The following is a 15119-nucleotide window of genomic DNA, read 5'->3' as shown; positions in this document are numbered from 1 at the left end:
TAGAGTAACTACTTGTCTTCTCTGTGCTACGCTACCTTCCCCATGCCCCCTCTACATTATGTGTGCTAATCCTAATGCCCCTTATTCCCCTTATCCCTCCCTTCTCACCCACCCTCCCCAGTCCCTTTCCCTTTCATAACGTTAGTCCATTCTTGGGTTTTGTGAGTCTACTGTTGTTTTGTCTACTTGTCTTTCTCTGCCTGGCTTATTTCACTGAGCATAATAATACCCTCTAGCTCCATCCATGTTGTTGCAAATGGTAGGATTGTTTCTTTCTTATGGCTGAATAGTATTCCATTCTGTATATATACCACCTCTTCTTTATCCATTCATCTACGGATGGACACTTAGGTTGCTTCCATTTCTTGGCTATTGTAAATAGTGCTGCGATAAACATAGGGGTGCATACTGCTTTCCACAATGGTTGAACTAATTTACATTCCCACCAGCAGTGTAGGAGGGTTCTCCTTTCTCCATACTCTCACCAACATTTGTTGTTGTTTGTCTTTTGAACGTTGGCCATCCTAACTAGTGTGAGGTGACATCTCATGGTGGCTTTAATTTGCATTTCTCTATTGATTAGTGATGTGGAGCATCTTCTCATGTGCCTGTGGCCATCTGAATTTCTTCTTTAGAGAACTGTCTGTTCAGATCCTCTGCCCACTTTTTAATAGGGTTATTTGCTTTTTGGGTGTTGAGGCATGTGAGTTCTTTATATATTTTGAATGTTAACCCCTTGTCAGATATATTGTTTACAAATATATTCTCCAATACTGTAGGATGCCTTTTTGTTCTACTGATGGTGTCCTTTGCTGTATAGAAGCTTTTTCATTTGATATAGTCCCACTTGTTCATTTTTACTTTTGTTTCCCTTGCCCAGGGAGATATATTCATGAAAAAGTTGCTCATGTTTATATTCAACAGGTATAAATATTTATAAAGTACAAAGTCTAAGAATCCAGATTTAAAATTTTTATTTAAAAGAAACCCTCATGGTACTTCCAATATTGGTTTTTGACATAATTTCAAAATTTATGTCTACTCTCATATTATTGGATATCACCCCAATTTTTACCTTATTTTTAGAAATCTGTCTACAACAAGAATCTTTGTACAGTCTGTTAGTTAATAAGCTTACATCCTCTTTGTTATTTTCAGAGTGATGTGATCTTAAATATGAAGAAACAAAACTTTCTACATCCTCTTATTTGTATAGATGATAAAAATTTAATCCCAAATTATTTATATGTCCTATATGAGGCCATACTCTGCTTTTTAAAGACAGAATTCATATGGAACTCTATTTCCTAGTTCTTAGTCCATTTCCTACCTCTGTCTCTGTCTCCGTACATATGTATATCTATCTGTGTATGTTTATATAGATATACTCACACACAGTTGTTCCCTCTTACAGTTTCACTTTCCACTGTTTCAGGTACCCATGGTCAACAGCGATCAAGAAGCAGATGATCTTCCTTCTAACATTTCAGTATTAGCCTAACACTGCATCACAATACCTACATTATTCCTGTGAACTTGGGAAGGCTGGGAATGGTGCAAGGAAGGCATCAAGGGGAAGTGATGGCTACGTGGAAAACAGAAATTACCCCCAGTCCAGCTAACAACTTTTTCTATTTTTCTAGCTCCATGAAAGATGCTGCTCTCCACCCACCTTCTCAATCAAGAATTCTCTTTTTAATTCTCATACCTAATTAGGTTGCCAAGACCTTTCAAATCTACCACCTAAATTTTTCGCCTATCTTCAACTTTTTTACATCTCCGTAATCACAACTTGCTTGGTTTATCCTGGTTTATTGAATATACAGGAGGCCTTCTTGCCTTTGGTCTGTTCTTTCCCTGGCCAATCCATTATGGATCCTGCTTAAGCTGGAGGCAGAATGGTGTGAAAGATTTCTCACCAAAACCCTGACGTACGGCTAAGAGTCAGACTTAATAAATATGGTTGATGTATCCAGTCAAGTATTATATAAAAAACATGAAGACACTGTCTTCCTGATTTCCCTTTCCCTCCTTTCAACACTTCCACACAAGTTCCCCCAGCACCTGCCCCCTGCGCACGCACACGCGCGCGCACGCGCACACACACACACACACACACACACAGACATTCTTGTTTCTAGAATACTTGTTGCTAGGACACAGCTCTGAGAAGGAGCCCAAGAATGGCAACTTTTCGTATTGAGTGAAGTAGCGTATGTAACCTAAATCCTCTCTGTCTGATCTTTCCTGTGCTGCCACCAAACTATCCTCACTGGCTATAAACGCTGTCAAGAAACCATCAGCAGCTTTGAATTCTCAGCTTTCAGTGAGTGAGGCTATACTAAAAACCAAGACTGCCCATTGTCCCCTTTGCGTTCTATGACCTCTTGTACCAAAAATGGCTACTAGATGCTTAAAGAAGATATCAGGTAAATGAAATCATCTTCTGAATTCCCAGGGATGCTAAGATACATTTGAATTTTTCATCCTCAAAACGATTGTCAAAAAATAAAATAGCTTTTCAAGTTTTCATATTATCAAATGTACATACTGTGGTTCAACAGCCCCCTCCCCTCCCTCACACATCCACCCACTCCCCTCCACCTTGATAACGACTAGTCACTGCTCAGTGGTTATGAATCTAATGTTGTTCCTTCTGTTTTGCTTTGTTTACATATTCCACGAATAAGTGAAATCATATGGTATTTGTCTTTCTCCACCTGGTTTATTTCACTGAGCATAACACCTCTATCCATCCACGGTTTGTCTCAAATGGTAGGATTTTTTTTTTCTTTTTATGACTGAATAATATTCTATTGTGTATATGTACCACCTCTTCTTTATCCATTCATCTATTGATGGACACTTTGGTCGCTTCCATATCTTGGCTACTGCAAACAGTGCACAATAAAAATAAGGGTGCATATATCTTTTCAAATTGGGATTTTATTTTCTTCGGGTAAATTCCTAGAAGTGGAATTACTGGGTCAAATGGTATTTATATTTTTAGGTTTTTGAGGAACCTCCATACTGCTTTCCACAGTGGTTGCACCAATTTGCAGTCCCACCAACAGTGTAGGAGAGTTTCTATTTCTCCTCACCTTCATCAACATTTGCTATTTCTTATTTTTGTATGGTGACCATTCTAACTGGTGTGAGATGATATCTCATTGTGTTCTTAATTTGCATTTCCCTGATGATTAGCGAGGTGGAGCATCTTTGTGTCTGTTGGCCATTTGTATTTCTTCTTTTGGAGAAATGTCTGTTCAGATCCTCCACCCACCTTTTGATTGGGTTATTTGTTTTTTTTTGGGTGTAGAGGTGTATGAGTTCTTTATATACCTTGGATGTTAAGGCCTTAACAGATGAGTCTTTACAAATATATTCTCCCATACTGTAGGATGCCTTTTTGTTCTGCTGATGGTGTCCTTTGCTGTACAGAAGCTTTTTTAGTTTGATGTAATCATGCCTGTTCATTATTTATTTTGTATCCCTTGAACAAGGAGATGTGTTCAGGAAAAAGTTGTTCATGTTTGTATTCAACAGATTTTTGCCTCTGTTTTCTTCTAAGAGTTTTATGATTTCATGACATACATTTAGGTCTTTGATCCATTTTGAGTTTACTTTTGTGTATGGAATTAGACAATAAACCAATTTCATTCTCTTGCATGTAGCTGTCCAGTTTTGCCAATACCAACTGTTGAAGAGGCTGTCATTTCCCCATTATATATACATGGCTCCTTTATCATATATTAATTGACCATATATGCTTGGGTTTTTATCTGGGCTCTCTAGTCTGTTATACTGGTCTATGAGTCTGTTCTCATGCCAGTACCAAATTGTTTTGATAACTATAACTTTGTATCAGAGCTTGAAGTCAAGGAGCATAATCCCCCTAGATTTGTTCTACTTTCTCAGAATTGCTTTGGCTATTTGGGGTCTTTTATGGTTCCATATCAATTTCAGAACTATTTGCTCTAGTTCATTGAAGAATGCTGTTAGTATTTTGATAGGGATTGCATTGAATCTATAGAATACTTTAGGCAGGATGGCCATTTTCACAATATTAATACTTCCTATCCACAAGTGTGGGATGTGTTTCCATTTATTGGTGTCTTATTTATTTCTCTCATGAGTGTCTTGTAGTTTTCAAGGTATAGGTCTTTCACCTTCTTGGTTAGTTTTATTCCTAGGGGTTTTCTACTTTTTATGCAATTGTAAATGGAGTTGTTTTCCTGATTTCTCTTTCTGCTAGTTCATCATTAGTATATAGTAATGCAACAGATTTCTGCATATAAATTTTGTATCCTGCAACCTTGCTGAATTCAGTTATTAGTTCTAATAGTTTTTTGGTGGAGTCTCTAGGGTTGTCTGCAAACAGTAATAGTTTAACTTCTTCCTTACCAATGTGGATGCCTTCTATCTCTTTGTCTTGTCTGATTACCATGGCTACTACCTCCAGTACTCTGTTGAATAAAAGTGGTGAGAGTGGGCATCCTTGTCTTGTCCTGATCTTAAAGGAAAAGCTTTTCAGCTTCTTGCTGTTAAGTATAATGTTGATTGTAAATATAATATGGCCTTTATTATGTTGAGGTGCTTGCCCTCTATATCCATTTTGTTCAGAGTTTTTATCATGAATGGATGTTGAATTTTGTCAAGTGCTTTTTCAGCATCTATGGAGATAATCATGTGGTTTTTGTCCTTTTTTTTTGTTGATGTGGATGATGATGATGGATTTCCAAATGTAGTACCATCCTTGCATCCCTGGAATAAATCCGAGTTGGTTGTAATGGATGATCTTTTTGATGTATTTTTGGATTCAGTTTGCTAATATTTTGTTGAGGACTTTGGCATCTATGTTCATCAGGGATATTCATCTGTAATTTTCTTTTTCTATAGTGTCTTTGTCTGGTTTTGGTATTAGAATAATGCTGGCCTCAAAGAATGAGTTTAGAAGTATTCCTTCCTCTTCTACTTCTTGGAACCCTTTAAGAAAGATGAGTATTAGCTCTTTTTTAAATGTTTGGTAGAATTTGGCTGTGAAGCTGCCTTGACATGGAATTTTGTTTTTGGAGAATTTTTTTTATTACCATTTTGATTTCATTGCTTGTAATTGATCTGTTCAAATTTTCTGTTTCTTTCTGGGTCAGTCTTGGAAGGTTGTATTTTTCTAGAAAGTTATCCATTTCTTCTAGGTTATCCAATTTGTTAGCATATAATTTTTCATAGTATTCTCTCATAATTCTTTGTATTGCTGTGGTGTCCATTGTGATTTTTCCTTTCTCATTTCTGGTTCTGTTTATATGTGTACACTCTCTTTTTCTCTTGGTAAGTCTGGCTAGGGGTTTATCTATTTTGTTTATTTTCTCAAAGAACCAGTTCCTGCTTTCATTGATTCTCTCTATTGTTCTATTCTTCTCAATTTTGTTTCTGCTCTGATCATTATTATGTCCCTCCTTCTACTGACTTTGAGCCTCATTTGTTCATCTTTTTCTAGTTTCATTAATTGTGGATTTAGATTGTTCTATTTTCTTGAGGTAAGCCTGTATTGCAATATACTTTCCTCTTAGAACTGCCTCACTGTGTCCCACAGGTTTTGGAGTGTTGAGTTGTTTTTGTTTGTCTCTATATATTGCTTGATCTCTGTTTTCATTTGGTCATTGATCATTGATTACCTAGGAGCATGTTGTTCAGCCTCCATGTGTTTGTGGGTTTTTTTGCTCCTCAGCTTCACTGTGTTCCTGTTCTCTAATTTCTATCTCATTTAGTATCTCTTCTACTTGCAGTAATACACTCTTCAAACCCTCCATTGTATGTTTCATTTAAGTTACTGTATTCTTCAGTTCTGAGTGGCTCTTCTTCAGGTTTTTTATCTCTTTGTTGAACTCCTCCCTGAGATCTTGAATACTTTTCTATAAATCTGTAAGCATATTTATATCTTTTAATGTGAAATCTTTATCAAGAAAATTGGTTATCTCTGTTTCATTTAGCCCTCTTTCTGGGGTTCTGTCTTGTAGTTTTGATTGGATCAAATTCTTCTGCCTGTTCATTTTGTCAGAGATTCTTTATTTTTGTCCTTTGTATTAGATTTCTCTCCTATGCTTTCTGGTCTAAAGAGTAATAGCTTTATGAAGAAGGTGTGCTATGATGACCAGAAGCTCAAGTTTCTTTACTCTCTAGTGCCTGATTCTATACTTCAGGGGCCCCAGTTGACACGCCGTCTGTGGGGCACCTTTCTGCCTGGCTTCTGTAGTGGTCTAAGTCTGGGTGGACAGTTTGCTTCAGCTGCTACCTTTGTGATCAGCTAAGAAATCTGTGTTGAGCTCCCTGTGGGTGGGGGTGGGTGGAGGTGGGCTCATGGGTGGGCCCACCCCCACCCTCTGCCTGGCTCACAGCAATGGCAGGGTAGCAGGGTCAATGGGGTGGGTGGACCGATGTGCCCTATCTGGATGCACAGCACCAGGTTTGGACACCCACAGGGAGGAAGGAGCTCTTGGGACTGGCTCCTCCAGGCACCTCTCTGGCTGGGCTGAAATGGAGCCAAGCAAGCTGGAAGAGTCTCCCTCTACCTCCCAGGCCACAAATTCTGACAGTGACACTGGGCCAAGTGGGTTGTCTGTCAGCAGGATGCACAGGGAGGTGCCTTGGGGCTGTGTTGCCAGCAAAGTGGATGGAACGTCTGCAGGTCCAGAGAGTTTCCGATCTTGTTTAGCCAAGGAAGGGCTGGGGAGGTATCCTCCACCTGCCCTCTCTCCTGAGGACAGTTCCATCCAACCCTCATCACCTCAGGTACCACTCTCACTGCTGGCAAGTCTTTCGAACTGCCGCCTCTGCTTTGGGTCTCAGGACTGTTGGATAGTGCCTGCTCTCCACACTGGCTGGAGTCTCAGTCTCCCAGAGTGATCCATCTGCCCCTGGTATCTGACCCCAGTAATTACCAGAATCTAATGTATTGTGGGTTCATACTATCAGGGCAGATCTCCAGGGCCAGATGTGCAGTGCTCTTGGGCTCCTAGGCCCTCTCACTCCATTGCTCTTTCTCCCACCTGTAGGTTGGTGTGGAGGGAGGGCTTGGGTCCAGCTCCATCTCGGCTTTGCTGCCTCACCCTTTTCTGTGTGGTCCTCTCCTTTTCCTCAGGTGTAAGGGTTCTGTTCTGCAGCCTTCAGGTCATTTCAGGTCTAATTGTATTTTCCTCTTGTATGTGTTTTCAGAAGGACATTTCCATCTTGCCTTCCTATTCCACCATCTTTAGTCCAATAATCTCCCAATGATTGCCTCTTTAGCTCCATTTGTCTCTCCATATAGACAAGTTATTTTCTTTTCCCCATTTTCACCTACTCAAACATCAACAACTGAACTCTTTCTCCTTCTTTGACTTGGAAGACAGAAGATTGTGAAATAAAACTAAGAAATAACTTCTGGTAGAAGTATTTTGTGACCAAAGTACATTCAGCAAGTAGGATATCATATAAAAAGTTGGTCTTTACTTAGAACTGATTGAGGAATGTGTATTTAAATCCATACAGTCCATTAGCAATTTCTGAGGGAGAATGTTTTCCTATGTCTGAGTCATAGGACTGAATCTAAGCAGATCGTAGTGTTTCCTGAGCCTTTCAGTGCCTGCGCCAAAGCATAAGCCTGGTTTCCGTTGTATGTTTTCATGTTCAATGGGTTTTATACTACTGCAGTTTCTGTGATCATACTTGTCATTTTGTAAGAATCAGTACTAGGAAGATACTTAAACTTCCCCCAAAAGGTACATTACAAGTATGTGAAAACATATTCTCAATAAAACATTTTTTTTAATTTTTAAAATCTGCCCTTTAAGTGTATGATATCATGAGTTTTGTCAAATGTATACAGTTGTGGTATCACTACTACAATCATACAAAATATTTTCTTCATCCCAAGTTCTCACATGGCCCTTTACAGTCAGTCAATTTCTTCCTCCCAGCTGATGAACCCTGGCAACCACTGATATGCTTTCAATCACTACATCTTTTTTCTTTCATAAAATTTCATATGAATAGAATTGTAGGATATATAATAGTTTGTTTCTGGCTTCCTTTACTTAACACATGCTGTTGAGATTCTGCCATAATGTGAATATCAGTAGGTTTTCCCCCGTCTTTTATTGCTCAATTGCTTTCCATTGTATGGATATTCCAAAATATGTTTATCCATTCTCTATTTGGTAAATATTTAGGTTGTTTCCAGTTTTTTCTTATTGTGACGGTAACAGCGCCAAGAGCTCCTTCCTCTCTGTGGGTGTCCAAAACGGGTGCTGTGCATCCAGATAAGGCACATTGATCCACCCACCCCATTGACCCTGCTGACCTGCCATTGCTGCGGGCCAGGCAGAGGGTGGCCCCACCCAACAGGGGGCTTAATAGAGATTCCTTAGCTGATCACAAGTACATCCCTTTACAAGTCTTTGGTGGATGTGTGTTTTTATTTTCCTTATGTTAATATCTAGGAGTGAAATTGCCAGGTAGTTTGAAAAGTATATGCTCAACTTTGCATTCTCACAAGTTCCACATTCTCATCAACACTTGGCATTGTCAGTCTTTTTCAGTTTAGCTATTTTGATAGGTGTGTAATAACATCTCTTTGTGGCTTTAATTTTCAATTCCTTATGACTAATGATGTTGAACATGCTTTCATATACTTACCGTTCATGTACATTTTAATGAAGTGTCTGTTTAATTTTTTTGCCACTGTCTAATTGGGTTGTTTGTTTTCTTATTATTGATTTGTTCCAATTGATTTTTTAAGTTAAAATGTATTATTATTATTTATTTATTTTTATTTTTAAGTGTATTTTTTATTGACATAGAATTGATATATAATATTTTATTGGTTTCAAAAATATAACACACTAATTCAACATTAACAGACATTATTAAATCCTCATTATGGAGATTAAAGATGGCAGCATGAGAGGAGATGGAGGCTTCCTCCTAAAACTGGATACAATTAGAAAATTTAATTGGCACAACTAATCCTGAGAGAGCAACAGGAAAGAGGATGGTGTCAGACTGCACACACCTGGAGAAAAGAGCAGACCTCAGCCAAGGTAACATACCAGACTTGTGGCTCTGCGGGACCCGAGCCCCTCCCCCACCCCAGCTCACCAGCGGGAGGAAGACAAATGGAGCAGGGAGGGAGTGGAAGGCTTGGGACTGCTGAATAGCTAGCTCCAGAGATCTGCTCTGGGAGCACAAACCTACATTTCACGGTGCTTTCATGAGACTTGCATGACTACTGGGTTGGAAAGTTAATACAGGCAGAGTTCCTGGGGAAACTGGGATTCTGGCTGCTTGTGGAAAGCAGGAATCCATATCTGGCTGCTCTGGGACAAAAACATACCTATGTGACTGGCCCACTGGCTCAGGCAGTGGAGACAGGCACAGCAGCCAAAAGGCGGGCACAGCTCTTTACTCCCCCCAGGTACCAGGACCGCTGCCCTGAAACCCCCAAATTGCTTCAGGGACTGAGCAGCTCCAGAATAGAGCTCCTGGACACTAGAAGGCACCATATACAAACATGAAATGTCAAAGGAACCTTGTCCAGAGTAAAATTATTAATACAACTCCCGAGAAAGATTTAAATGATATGGACCTTATGATTCTTTCTGAAAGGGAGTTCAAAATAAAAATCATCAACAATCTAATGGAGGTATGGGAAGACATCCAAGAACTCAGGAATAAATTCAGGTCAGAGATCCAATCGTTGAAGAGCATGATGGAGGGTATTAAAATCTGATTGGATATGGTGGAGGAGACAATAAATGAAATAGAAACTAGAGAAGAGGAATACAAAGAAGCTGAGGCACAGAGAGAAAAAAGGACCTCTAAGAATGAAAGAATATTGAGAGAACTGTGTGACCAATCCAAGCGGAACAATATTCTCATTATAGGGATACCAGAAGAAGAAGAGAGAGAGAAAGGGATAGAAAGTGTCTTTGAGGAGGTAGTTGCTGAAAACTTCCCTAATCTGGGGAAGGAGATAGTCTCTCAGGCCATGGAGATCCACAGATCTCCCAACACAAGGGACTCAAGGAAGACAACACCAGGACACATAGTAATTAAAATGAGAAAGACCAAAGATAAGGACAGACTGCTAAAAGCAGCCAGAGAAAGAAATAAGATCACATACAAAGGAAAGCCCATCAGGCTAACATCACACTTCTGTACAGCAAAGGACACCATCAATAGAACAAAAAGGTACCCTACAGTAGGGGGAATATATTTGTAAATGACAGACCCTATAAAGGCTTGACATCCAAAATATATAAAGAGCTCACGCACCTCAACAAACAAAAAGCAAACAATCCAATTAAAAATGGGCAGAGCAGATGAACAGACACTTCTCCAAAGAAGAAATTCAGATGGCCAACAGACACATGAAAAGATGCTCCACATTGCTAGTCATCAGAGAAATGCAAATTAAAACCACAATGAGATGTCACCTCACACCAGTAAGGATTGCCACCATCCAAAAGACAAATAACAACAGATGTTGGTGAGGTTGTGGAGAAAGGGGAACCCTCCTACACTGCTGGTGGGAATGTAAATTAGTTCAACCATTGTGGAAAGCAGTATGGAGGTTCCTCAAAATGCTCAAAATAGACCTACCATTTGACCCAGGAATTCCACTTCTAGGAATTTACCCTAAGGATGCAGCACTCCAGTTTGAAAAAGACAGATGCACTCCTATGTTTATCACAGCACTATTTACAATAGCCAAGAAATGGAAGCAACCTAAGTGTCCATCAGTAGATGAATGGATAAAGAAGATGTGGTACATATACACAATGGAATATTATTCAGCCATAAGAAGAAAACAAATCCTACAATTTGCAACAACATGGATGGAGCTAGAGGGTATTATGCTCAGTGAAATAAGCCAAGTAGAGGAGGACAAATACCAAATGATTTCACTCATTTGTGGAGTATAAGAACAAAGAAAAAACTGAAGGAACAAAACAGCAGCAGAATCACAGAACCCAAGAATGGACTAACAGTTACCAAAGGGAAAGAGACTGGGGAGAATGGGAAGGTAGGGAGGGTTAAGGGCGGGGAAGAAGAATGGGGGTATTATGATTAGCATGCATAATGTGGGGGGTTGGGGCACGGGGAGGGCTCTGCAACACAGAGAAGACAAGTAGTGATTCCAGAATATCTTACTATGCTGATGGACAGTGACTGTAATGGGGTTTGTGGTGGGGGACTTGGTGTAGGGGAGTGCCTAGCAAACATAATGTTCTTCTTGTAATTGTAGATTCATAAGAAAATTTTAAAAAATCCTAATTACAACTAGTATAGTTACTATCTGTCAACATAGACAGATGTTACAGAACCATTGACTATATTGTCTATGATGCACTTCCTTCCCCATGACCAATTTATGTTATGACTGAGATTTTTATGCTTTTTTAACCCCCTCACTCACCCATGCACCCACAAGCAACCCCATCTCAGTGTCTATGAGTCTACTGCTATTTTGTTCATTTTGTTTTGTTTTGTTTTTAGATTGAACATGTAAGTGAAATCATATGGTACTTGTCTTTCTCCACCTGGCTTATTTCATTTAGCATAATACCCTCTAGGTCCATCCATGTTGTCACAGATGCCAGAATTTCTTTCTTTTTATTGGTAAATAATATTCAATTATGTATATGTACCACCTCTTGTTTATCCATTTATCTGTTGATGGACACTTTGGTTGCTTCCATATCTTGGCTATTGTAATAATGTGGCAAAAAACATACAGATGCATATCTTTTTGAATCAGGGATTTTGTTTCTTTTGGGTAAATTCTTAGAAGTGGAAATACTGGGCTGAATGGCATTTCTATTTTCAGTTTTTGAGGAATTTCCATAATGCTTTCCATAGTGGCTGCACCAATTTTCAGTCCCACCAACAATGTAGGAGAGTTCCCTCTTCACCACATCCTCAACAACTCTCTTATTTCTTGTGTTTGGGAGAGTACCCATTCTGACTGGTGTGAGGTGATATCTCATTGTGGTTTTAATTTTCATTTCCCCAATGATTAGTGATATGGACCATCTTTTAATGTGCCTGTTGTCCATCTGGATTGCTTCTTTTGAAAAAAGTCTGTTCAGGTCCTCTGCTCATTTTTTTGATTGTGTTATTTCTTTTCTTGGTGTTAAGTTGTATGAGTTCTTTATGTATTTTAGATGTTCAGCCCTTATTGGATAAATCCTTTATGAATATATTCTCCAATACTCTAGGTTGCCTTTTTGTTTCACTCAGTGTCCTTTTTAGTTTGATGTAGTCCCACTTATTCATTTTTTTATCCTTTGTCCAGGGAGAAATGTCCAGAAAAAAATCGTTCATGCTTATGTACAAGAGATTTTGCCTGTGTTTTCTTCTAAGAGTTTAATGGTTTCATGTCTTATATTTAGGTCTTTAATCCATTTCAAGTTTACCTTTGTGTATGGGGTTAGGCAGTAGTCCAGTTTTATTCTCTTGCATGTAGCAGTAGCTGTCCAGTTTTGAGAATACCAGTTGTTGAAGAGGCTGTCATTTCCCCCATTGTATGTCCATGGCTCCTTTATCATATATTAATTGACCATATATGCATGGGTTTATTACTGGGCTCTATTCTGTTACTTTGATCTATGGTTCTGTTCTTATGTCAGTACCACACTTTTTTGATTACTGTAGCTTTGTATAGTATAGCTGGAAGTCAGGGAGTATTATATCTCCAGCTTTGTTCTTCTTTCTTGAGATTGCTTTAGCTATTCAGGCTCTTTGTGATTACATGTGAATTTTAGGATTATTTTCTCTAGCTCATTGAAAAATGCAATTGGTATTTTGATAAGAATTCATTCCTAAGTGATTACAGGTAATCCCCTTCTCAATCATTATCATGTTACTATTTTTACTGCCTATTATTTTTATCTTTTTATTACAGGAAATGTAAAATTTATAGAAACTAAACAAAATATTGTACTAAAGCCCATGTACCTCTACCTGGCTTCTACAATTATCAATGTTCCTCTTGTTTTCTCTATACCTTATTGCCTTTTCTATCTACCACTTGATTATTATTAGCAGTAGTAGTATTTTAATTTCTTTTCTGCTGAATTAGAATTCATACACCAAAATACAGTAGCCCCCCTTATCCACAGACAACATGTTCCAAGACCACAAGTGGATGCCTGAAACTACAGATAGCACTAAACCCTATTAATACTGTTTTCTCCTATATGCTCAATTTATAAATTAGATATGATAAGAGATTAACAATCATTTGACAGTAAAACAGTTATAATTACTATAAAAAAGTTATATGAATGTGTTTTTTTCTCTCTCAAACTGTCTTATGTACTCTACTCACCCTTCTCCTTGTGATGATAATCCCTATATAATGAGATGAAATGAGGTGAATGAATATAGGCACTGTGACATGGTATTAGGCTATGATGATAGATCAGAAGGAGGATCATTTGATTGCAGAACTTATTGACTGTGGGCAACTGAAACTTTGGAAAGTGAAATCATAGATGGGACATTGGTGGTGTGGAGACCACTGTACACAAATATTAGCTGCACAATTCTAAAAAATGAATACAAATGAGTAACCCACAATGCAAACCTGTGTCATAATTAGGCATTCCTGTCTCCCTAAAAGTTTTGTTGTGTCCCAGTCCAGTCTTACTCACTTCATCCCAGTACAGGCAAACAGTATTCTGACTTCTTTCTCACCTTATTGCTTGTTCTAAAACTTAACATAAATGGAATTAGTCAACATGTACCATTTGTGTCTAGTTTCTTTCACTCTGTACATTATTTGGGAGAGTCATCCATGTTGTTTAGTGAATCAACAAGTCATTCATTATTATTATTGAGTAGTATTTAAAGTTATGTTTCTACGATAGCTTGTTTATCCATTTTTCTGCAAATGTACATTTTGATCTGTGTCCACATTTGGCTATTGTGATTAAAGCTGCTATGAACATTTTGGTCCAAGCCTTTGTGAGGACACATTCCCATTTTTCCTAGATAAATTCCTAGGAGTGGAATTCTGGGTGAAAGAGTAAGTATTTCAAAAGAAATTACCAGTGTTTTATCAAACTGGTTATACCATATTACATTTTTACCAGCAACATATAAGAGTTCCAGTTGCTCCAGGTCCTTGCAATACCAATATTAGTCTTCCACATTTTAGCCATTCTACTGAGTATTTAATATGTCATTTTATCTTGGATTTCCCTAATGATTAATCATGCTGTATATCTTTACATGTATTTATTGATTGTGTATAACTTAATATGCAGTGTATCTGTTTACATCTTTTGCCCATGGCTTAACTTGTTTTATTATTGAGTTAACTTGTTTACTTGTTTTATTATCGAGTCATTGAAATTCTGAATATATTCTAGATACAAGTTTGCCAAATATGTTTTGTGAATATATATTTTTAAATGACTTTCTCCTATAATATGGCTTACCTATTCATTTCTTAATGTTTCAATAATAATTAAAATATTATTCTATGTTTTCCTCTAAAGACTTATAGATTCAGTTTTTATGTTTAGGTTTATGATCCATCACAGATTAATTTGTGCATATGCTGTGAGAGAAAGGCTGAATTTGTTTTTTGTTTCTATATGGATATTCATTTGTCCCTGCACCATTTGTTGAGAACACTGTCCTTTCCTCATTGAATTGACTCAGCATCTTTATTGAAAGTTAATTTTCTATACTAACATTGTTTATTTGGACCCTCTATTTTATTTTACTGATTTATTTGTCTGTCTTTATGACAATTCCATGCTCTCTTGATGAATATAACTTATAGGAAGTCTTGAAGTCAGATGGTACAAGTCCAACTTTTTTTTTCTCTTTTTTCAAGATAGTTTTTAAAATTCTAAGTTCTCAGAGGCGGAGCCAGGATGGCGGTGTGAGTAGAGCAGTGGAAATCTCCTCCCAAAAACACATAGAGCTATGAAAATATAACAAAGAAAAATCTTCCTAAAATAGAGACCACAGGACACAGGACAACATCCAGACCACATCCACACCTGCAAGGAACCAGCGCCTTGCGAAGGGGGTAAGATACAAGCCCAGGCCCGGCGGGACCCGAG

Source organism: Manis javanica, chromosome 8 (assembly GCF_040802235.1).
Source record: "Manis javanica isolate MJ-LG chromosome 8, MJ_LKY, whole genome shotgun sequence".
NCBI lineage: Eukaryota > Metazoa > Chordata > Mammalia > Pholidota > Manidae > Manis > Manis javanica.
Note: the sequence above shows the minus strand (reverse complement) of the source record.